The 7,420-nt window shown below is 30.4% G+C and overlaps 3 non-coding genes across 3 annotated transcripts; 1 reads left to right on the top strand and 2 right to left on the bottom strand.

Annotated features, from left to right (window-relative positions):
* Positions 1-5,343: 5,343 nt before the first annotated feature.
* Positions 5,344-5,417, bottom strand: TRNAD-GUC (transfer RNA aspartic acid (anticodon GUC)). Its single transcript has one exon. It is a non-coding gene; the product is annotated as a tRNA-Asp (tRNA).
* A 457-nt stretch (positions 5,418-5,874) lies between these two features.
* Positions 5,875-5,958, bottom strand: TRNAY-GUA (transfer RNA tyrosine (anticodon GUA)). The gene has a single exon. It is a non-coding gene; the product is annotated as a tRNA-Tyr (tRNA).
* A 941-nt stretch (positions 5,959-6,899) lies between these two features.
* TRNAT-GGU (transfer RNA threonine (anticodon GGU)) lies at positions 6,900-6,971 on the top strand. Its single transcript has one exon. It is a non-coding gene; the product is annotated as a tRNA-Thr (tRNA).
* Positions 6,972-7,420: the final 449 nt, after the last annotated feature.

Raw genomic sequence — 7,420 nt, 5'->3', positions numbered from 1 at the left:
TAATTTGGCTTCTAGATGTGGAATTTTATTAGTGATTCTTTCAGAACCATAGCTTTGTCATATGAGTCTGAATTTCATATTTCCGTATGTGAAAAGAAGTAAAAATATCTTCATAAACCAGGCGCTCACTAATGAGTACAGCATCTTCAGAATTGTAACCTTCCCATGGCATATAAGCTACTAATACGTTTTTTCCCAAAGCGAGTTCGCCGCCAACTGTAGCAGCACCATCCGCTAAAATTTGTCCCTTTTTGAATGCATTTACCTCGGTGAACCTGGGGTTTTTGATGCATGCAAGTATTTTTGTTGGAACGTTGATATATTGTTAATGGAATACTTAGAGTATCTCCATTACCAAATAAAAAGATCCTGTCAGTATCAGTATAAACGATGTTTCCCTCGTGTTCGGCTATAGCGGAAACCCCTGAATCTAAAGCTACTTGGCATTCCAATCCAGTTCCAACAATGCATTTTTCGGACTCAGGAAAGCGGAACTGCTTGACGTTGCATATTAGAACTCATTAAAGCCCGATTCGCATCATTATGTTTCGATAAAAGGAATCAGAGAAGCTCCAATAGAAAAATATTGGAAGGGATAAATACTTCGAAGATGAACCTGTTCCCATGCAATCGTAAGAAATTCTTGACGATATCGGGCTGGAACAATCTGTTCCTCCTGAATATCTCGAGTAAGTGCTAAAGAATTTCCTGTTGCTACCCTATAGTATTCATCTATATTTGGTGATAAATAAAGCATGCGTATTCTTTTTGATCTTTCGGATATTTCAAAAAATGGACTTTCTATGGCCCCCCCAAATACCAATCCTCGCATGAATTGCTAGAGATCCAATAAGTCCAACATTGATTCCTTCAGACGTGTCAATTGGACAAATGCGTCCATAGTGACTAGGGTGGATATCTCGTATCCGAAAACTCGCAGTTCGCCCCGTCAATCTCCAGGGCCCAAATAACTCAATTTTCTCCCATGAACTATTTCCGTCAATGGATTAGTTTGATCCAAAACTTGAGATAATGGGTGTAATCCAAAAAAAGATTCATAAGTCGTTGTTAATGGAGTTGAAGTCACCAAATTCTGAGGAGTCCGGTATCAATTTATGTCTAATTGCTCCACATATAGTTTCCTCTAACCATATTTTCTAAACGAACCAGGGCCAATCCAAATTGATCTTGTAATAGATCTGCTACAGAACGAATACGTTTATTTTTCAAATGATTTATATCGTCAAGTAGAGCCATTCCAAATTTCATGCCAATCAAATGATCCGCAGCTGTCAATATATCTCGCGGTAACAAAAATGTATTGTTCTGGGGTATATCAAGATTAAGCCTTTTGGTTGATATTTCGTCGACCAATTTTTCCTAATTCACATCTTTGTTGAAAAATATTTTTTGTAATTCTTTCCATAAAGATTCAGAAAATACCGGATCTCCGCCAACACAAGCAAATTGTCGATAAAACTCCAAAATGGGCATTTTCTTTTGACCCAATTTTTTTTTTATCCTTATCATTTAGGAAAGACACGAAAATTTCAGGATAACAAACATTTTCTAGAATTTCGCTTAAATTCGAACCCATAGCTGATGATAGAACTAGAATAGATATTTTCTGTTTCCTACTCACACGAGCCCATATCCTTGCTTTTTTATCAATCTCTAATTCTAATCTACCCCCCCAGTCTGATATTATAGTGCCAGTATAGACCGGAATTCCGTTAGGGTCCAATTCTGAACGGTAATAGATACCTGGACTTTGCAATATTTGATTGATTACTATTCTGTATATTCCATTTACTATAGAAGTTCCCAGAGAATTCATTTAGAGGAATATTTCCAACAAAAATAGTTTGTTTTTGTATATCTCTACTACTTTCCAAATTAATCCCGCGGATATATATAATTCAGCAGAATATGTAAGTGATTCATATACAGCATCTTTTTCGTTTATCAAGGGTTCTAATAATTGATATGTTTTCGGCAAATAATTGAAATTCAATTTCTTGATCTGTATCCTCAATTTTTGGAAACTTAAAAAGCCCTTCTGTTAAGCCCCGATCAATGAACCTACAAAACCCTTCAAATTGTATCTGATTCAATCCAGGTAGTGTAGACATTTCTTCATTTTCACTCCCAAGCATTTTCAATTTCCCCGTGAATTTTATCGAAAAATATTCCACGATTTGCTGTCATGCTTCATCAAATCACATGAATCCATTTAGCAATATTGGAATTTCTATTCTTTATACTGAATTACATGAAATCTTACCTAATCCCGTGTATCAAATATTTCTTAGTGTATGAAAATACCTATTATGAAAAGAGAAAGAAATATTAGAATTTGATACTCAACTTCGAAGGAATTTGCAACAAAACAAACAGATAGAATCGAAAGTCTAATCTAAAAAAGGATTGGAAATTTCTACGGGCATTTCAATATTTTTTTTAGGAATCTAAAAAAATGCATTTCATTTCTATCATTATTATGATATTTACATATTCAAATTCAATTGGATACAAAAAAAAATCCATTCGAAATTGTCAAGAAAAGATATATTTTGAAGTGAAGTATTTTGGAGAGAATTGGGGAGAATATGATTAGAGTATGTTATGTGTAATGTAATAAGGCTTGTATTTTTGAAACATGCATATATTTAACTGCAGCTATAGATCTGTCTCTAACTTTATTGCAGTCATATTTGTTCAGGATAACAAACACATAACATGTTGTGTGAATTTTTACAAATTTTCTATTGAAAATTGTAAAAAAAGAATAAGCACGATAATTTCTTGAAAATACCGTATAGTATTGGTATTCTATATCTATATAGATATGGATAAGATACTCGATTAGATAATATCTGTGTAACAGATCAAATTGATATTCTAGGGTTTACATATATTGAAAGTTGCTGTTATAATTAGAATGAACAAAGTTAAAAAAAAAAGCAATATTGATTTGGTTATGTATCAATTTTTATTTTCTGATCTCATTAAGAAAAAAAAATTTCTATTCAAATTTCAAGAATAATTCATAAAAGAATAGTTAACGGTTGCGATTTGTCTCAAGATTGTTTTTCAATTTTTCAATAGAAAGAAAAGGGGGGGAGTATTCTCAAAAACTTCATATCTATATTTTTATTGGCGGCATGGCCGAGTGGTAAGGCGGGGGACTGCAAATCCTTTTCCCCAGTTCAATATCCGGGTGTCGCCTGATCGATAAGAAACTGTAAATGAAAGATTATATTACGTTTTTTTAGAAAACTTTTTTTCCAACAGAAGCAAGCGAGGGAAAAGGAGTCTTGAGAATTGCGTTTGATTCGAAATTATAAGCATCAGTAGCTTAAAAATGTTGTAAATATTTTTGTCTCGAATTCAAGGAAAGATTCTAGTAGTGAAAAGGAATCCATAAATTTAGAAATGATAGTTCGTTCACTACACAACTATTGTAGTGTCTGTCTCCTGACTGGGTCTTTTATTAGATTGGATTAAGAATAAGTCGGATAGGAAAGTCCATTTTTAGGTAGAGAAAAGGCAGAAGAAAAACCCTTCTATACAGACTAATTTAAAGTTTATGAGTGCTTCCACATTTTATCAATATTATTTATTTAGATCAATTCTATTTAATAGCTTTAATTTAGCTAATTCGCTTTCGTAATATTCAAAAAAAGTAATTCTTTAGATTTTCATATTCTATATTCTAATAAAATTAAAAAGTTTTGATTCTAAAATCGAATAGAAAAGAAAAAAAGTTTTTTTTAATTATTTTAGAGAACGAATTGGGAGACATTTTAAGGGACTATTTCAAATAGAAAGAAGAGTATAAGTATGCAAATGAATCTGTCTTGATTCTTTTTTTATGAAATCCTTAAGGAAATGATAAAAGAGAAATCTTAATATTCCCACCTGGTAGTAACATTCATTGACTTATAACTTCCTATAATTTTTTTATGTTTAATGTTTTATGATTTTACTAAAAATAATCAAAAAAAACTTTTTAGATGTTCTAATAACTAATAAATAGAATGAATTCTTGTTTTTCGTGAATGATGTTAGCCCAGAATCCTTTTTTTGACTCTGTAATAGCAATTCCACTATTTATAGTATAGTATTTTAGCGAATAATACAAAAAAAAGAATAGAATAAATAATTTTGAAATAATAATGAAATAGTTCCTTCATATTTATAGAGATAGGAGACAAAATTTACATGGATTATAGTAAGTATTGCTTGGGCTGCTTTAATGGTAGTTTTTTCATTTTCCCTTTCCCTCGTAGTATGGGGAAGAAGTGGCTATAGGGATACTAAAAATTGAGTTAAGGGATCCAAGTAACCTTGTTGATTTCTACCTGAATTTTTGAATTTTCGAAACTATTGAATGAAAAATATTTCATTTAAACTAATACTAATTAATTGAGTTCAAATAGAAAATCTATCTTGATTCTATTATATTTTAGTAGTGTAATGTATTCTATGTATCTTATAGGAATTGAAAATACTCTTTCAATCAAACAAATATTGGAATCAAAAAGAAGAAGAAATGGATTCCTATTCCAATCAAATTTTTCTTAAAATTTCTATTTCGATGAACTGACGCTTAACCTGGTTATATAGATATATATATATATGGAAAATGGCGGACCGTGTAATAACCATTCCTGTTTTTTTACCCCCTTTTTTTCCTAAGATACCGGAATTGTTTGTAAAAAGAATCTGAAAAAAAAAATTGGACGCAATTCTCAGATAGTAGAAATCAAATTGATTTCTACTATCTGGATTACGCTGATTGTACGATCATTTTTTTAAATCATTCATAAAAATGAAGAAATCATATTTCAGTGAAATTAGTCACTTTTACTTACCGTTTTTACATAAATTATAAGTAAAAAAGCAGTAGGAACTAGAATAAACAGTGCAGTAGCAATAAATGCGAGAATATTTACTTCCATAATCTTTATTATGTTCTATTTCTCTTAAATTTCTAAAAAAAAAATTCGGGATTTAATCCCATAGAAATGTTCAATCTTTCAACAATGGTATAAATTGGATTTCAATGATATCAAATCGGATCAATATCATGAATCACAAAATCTGAGCTATCAAATCAACTCATGAAATAGTATAACATAGGAAGATCTTTTATCCATACTAAATAAAACAAAAAAACATTTATTCTTGATGAAAGTCCAAAATCCCTTTCCTTCCTTTTTCGGCGAAACAAATGAAAAAGCAGGGGGGGGCCCCAAATAAAATTTTGTTTATCAATTTGATTCCCTACAAATACACAAAAAAGGAATTTATTTTTTATTTTTTTGGATTTATATCCAACGGGATTGACGGGGCTCGAACCCGCAGCTTCCGCCTTGACAGGGCGGTGCTCTGACCAATTGAACTACAATCCCAGGGAAAGGGGTGTACTGTATAAATATTTTTACGGACCGTTTCTGTCAAACCTTTTCTTTTTCTATTTCGGATTCGAACCTTTTTGTTGTAAATGAAAAAAGCGCATTTTTTTATATATTGATATGTATATCGATATCCACTTTAGTGAGATCGACACAAATTACTCGTAATCCGTTTCTTATTCTTATTCTATTAACAAATCGATTGAAAATTGAATCAATGAAAAAAAAATATTTTTTTTTTCAATTTTTCCTTATATTTTCTACTTACAGATCTTGACATGAATACCGATTATTAACAAGATTTTGAATTTGTGGAAAGAAATATGGAATACAGAAAAAAAAGAAATAACCTTAGATATGTTTAATATTTTGATTCTTCCGTATCATAGCACATCAGTCATTTCCAGAGAACTATAAATGGGTTATAGAATTTCATAGTGGATCGGCAAATTCTTGGGCCGAGCTGGATTTGAACCAGCGTAGACATATTGCCAACGAATTTACAGTCCGTCCCCATTAACCGCTCGGGCATCGACCCAGCACAATAGGAAGAATACATTTCAGTTTTTATTGAAAATTTTTGATCAACTTCCTTTCGTAACACCCTACCCCCAGGGGAAGTCGAATCCCCGCTGCCTCCTTGAAAGAGAGATGTCCTGAACCACTAGACGATGGGGGCATACTTGCCCGACCGCCATTATACTACGTTCATAGTATGAACAGTTTTTTGCAATTGTCAATATAATGATATGATTCGATAAAAAAAAATATTTTTCGTTCTTTCATAATTCCATAGAAATTTTTTATTAATCATTTATATTTCTAAATTTTTTTATTCCAGTCATAATAAGAAAAAAAAAGAAGTAATGTTCCAATAAAGAGAAAATTCTTCACAGGAATGATTCGTTTGTTGCAAAGGACGAGAGGTTAAAACTTCATTTCTATCATTTATTACTAATACTAAGATTCGATAGGTAGATTTATATCTAATACTAAGAAAAAAAACTTTGGAAAATAGAATTTTTCAATAAAAAAATAAAAATTTGGTTTAGGGACAGAACATATTGAATCCATTTTATCAATGATTCGATTTTATCAATGTTTCGATGAAATATTTTATTTTGTGAGTACATTTATGTATCAATAAAAAGAATTTAGTGTTATGATTAGAATGACTTCAAGAATCCATTTTGAAATAATATATTTGATATGGATCAAATCCAATCTTAATCAATTCTTTTTTTTAACTATATTCTATTCACTAGGTAAATCCAATTTTTTGTTCTTTGATGAGTCATTATACAAATAATAGATATTGATGTACATGTATTCTAATCCCATTTATATCATTTAATTTATATAATTTATATAAATTTATAGAAATAATTTATATAAATTTATAGAATAAGTATACACAGTAACAAATATATGTACTAGTCATGCTAGTTCCTTATTTAGAAATTGAAAGAAAGAAAAAGGGCCCTTTTAACTCAGTGGTAGAGTAACGCCATGGTAAGGCGTAAGTCATCGGTTCAAATCCGATAAGGGGCTTTTTACTTTTTTTTTCAAAAGCAATAGTCTTTCTATTTGAAGGAAGAATAAAAAGATTCTTGATATTTTGAAAAAGTTTCTATTTGTAATAAAAAAGAAAAAGTGTAAAATTCAATAATGGAAAAATAAAAAAAAGTAAGTGGACCTAACCCGTTGAATTATATTTATATCTACTATTCTGATATTCAAATTTGATAAAGATTCAATTCGAACAATTTTTTTTCTTTTTAAGACTTTTTTCGTTTAGACTCCCTAAGAATCTCTGAATATTTCCAATGAAATCTTCTTGTTTCTGAACTAAGAAAAAAGGTTATGCCTTTTCTTTACTCAGAAGGGCCTTAATACGAATTTCAAGTTCCACCAAACAAGTTTTTTTAAAATTAAAATGAAACATATTTTTTTCCATAAATTTCTATTATTTCTATAAGATTAGATAGAATCTTATAGAA

Source organism: Vigna unguiculata, unplaced genomic scaffold (genome assembly GCF_037176805.1).
Source record: "Vigna unguiculata cultivar grain cowpea cultivar isolate G323 ecotype 2 unplaced genomic scaffold, ASM3717680v1 ptg000462l, whole genome shotgun sequence".
Taxonomy (NCBI): domain Eukaryota; kingdom Viridiplantae; phylum Streptophyta; class Magnoliopsida; order Fabales; family Fabaceae; genus Vigna; species Vigna unguiculata.
This window is presented reverse-complemented; position numbering and strand designations above follow the sequence as displayed.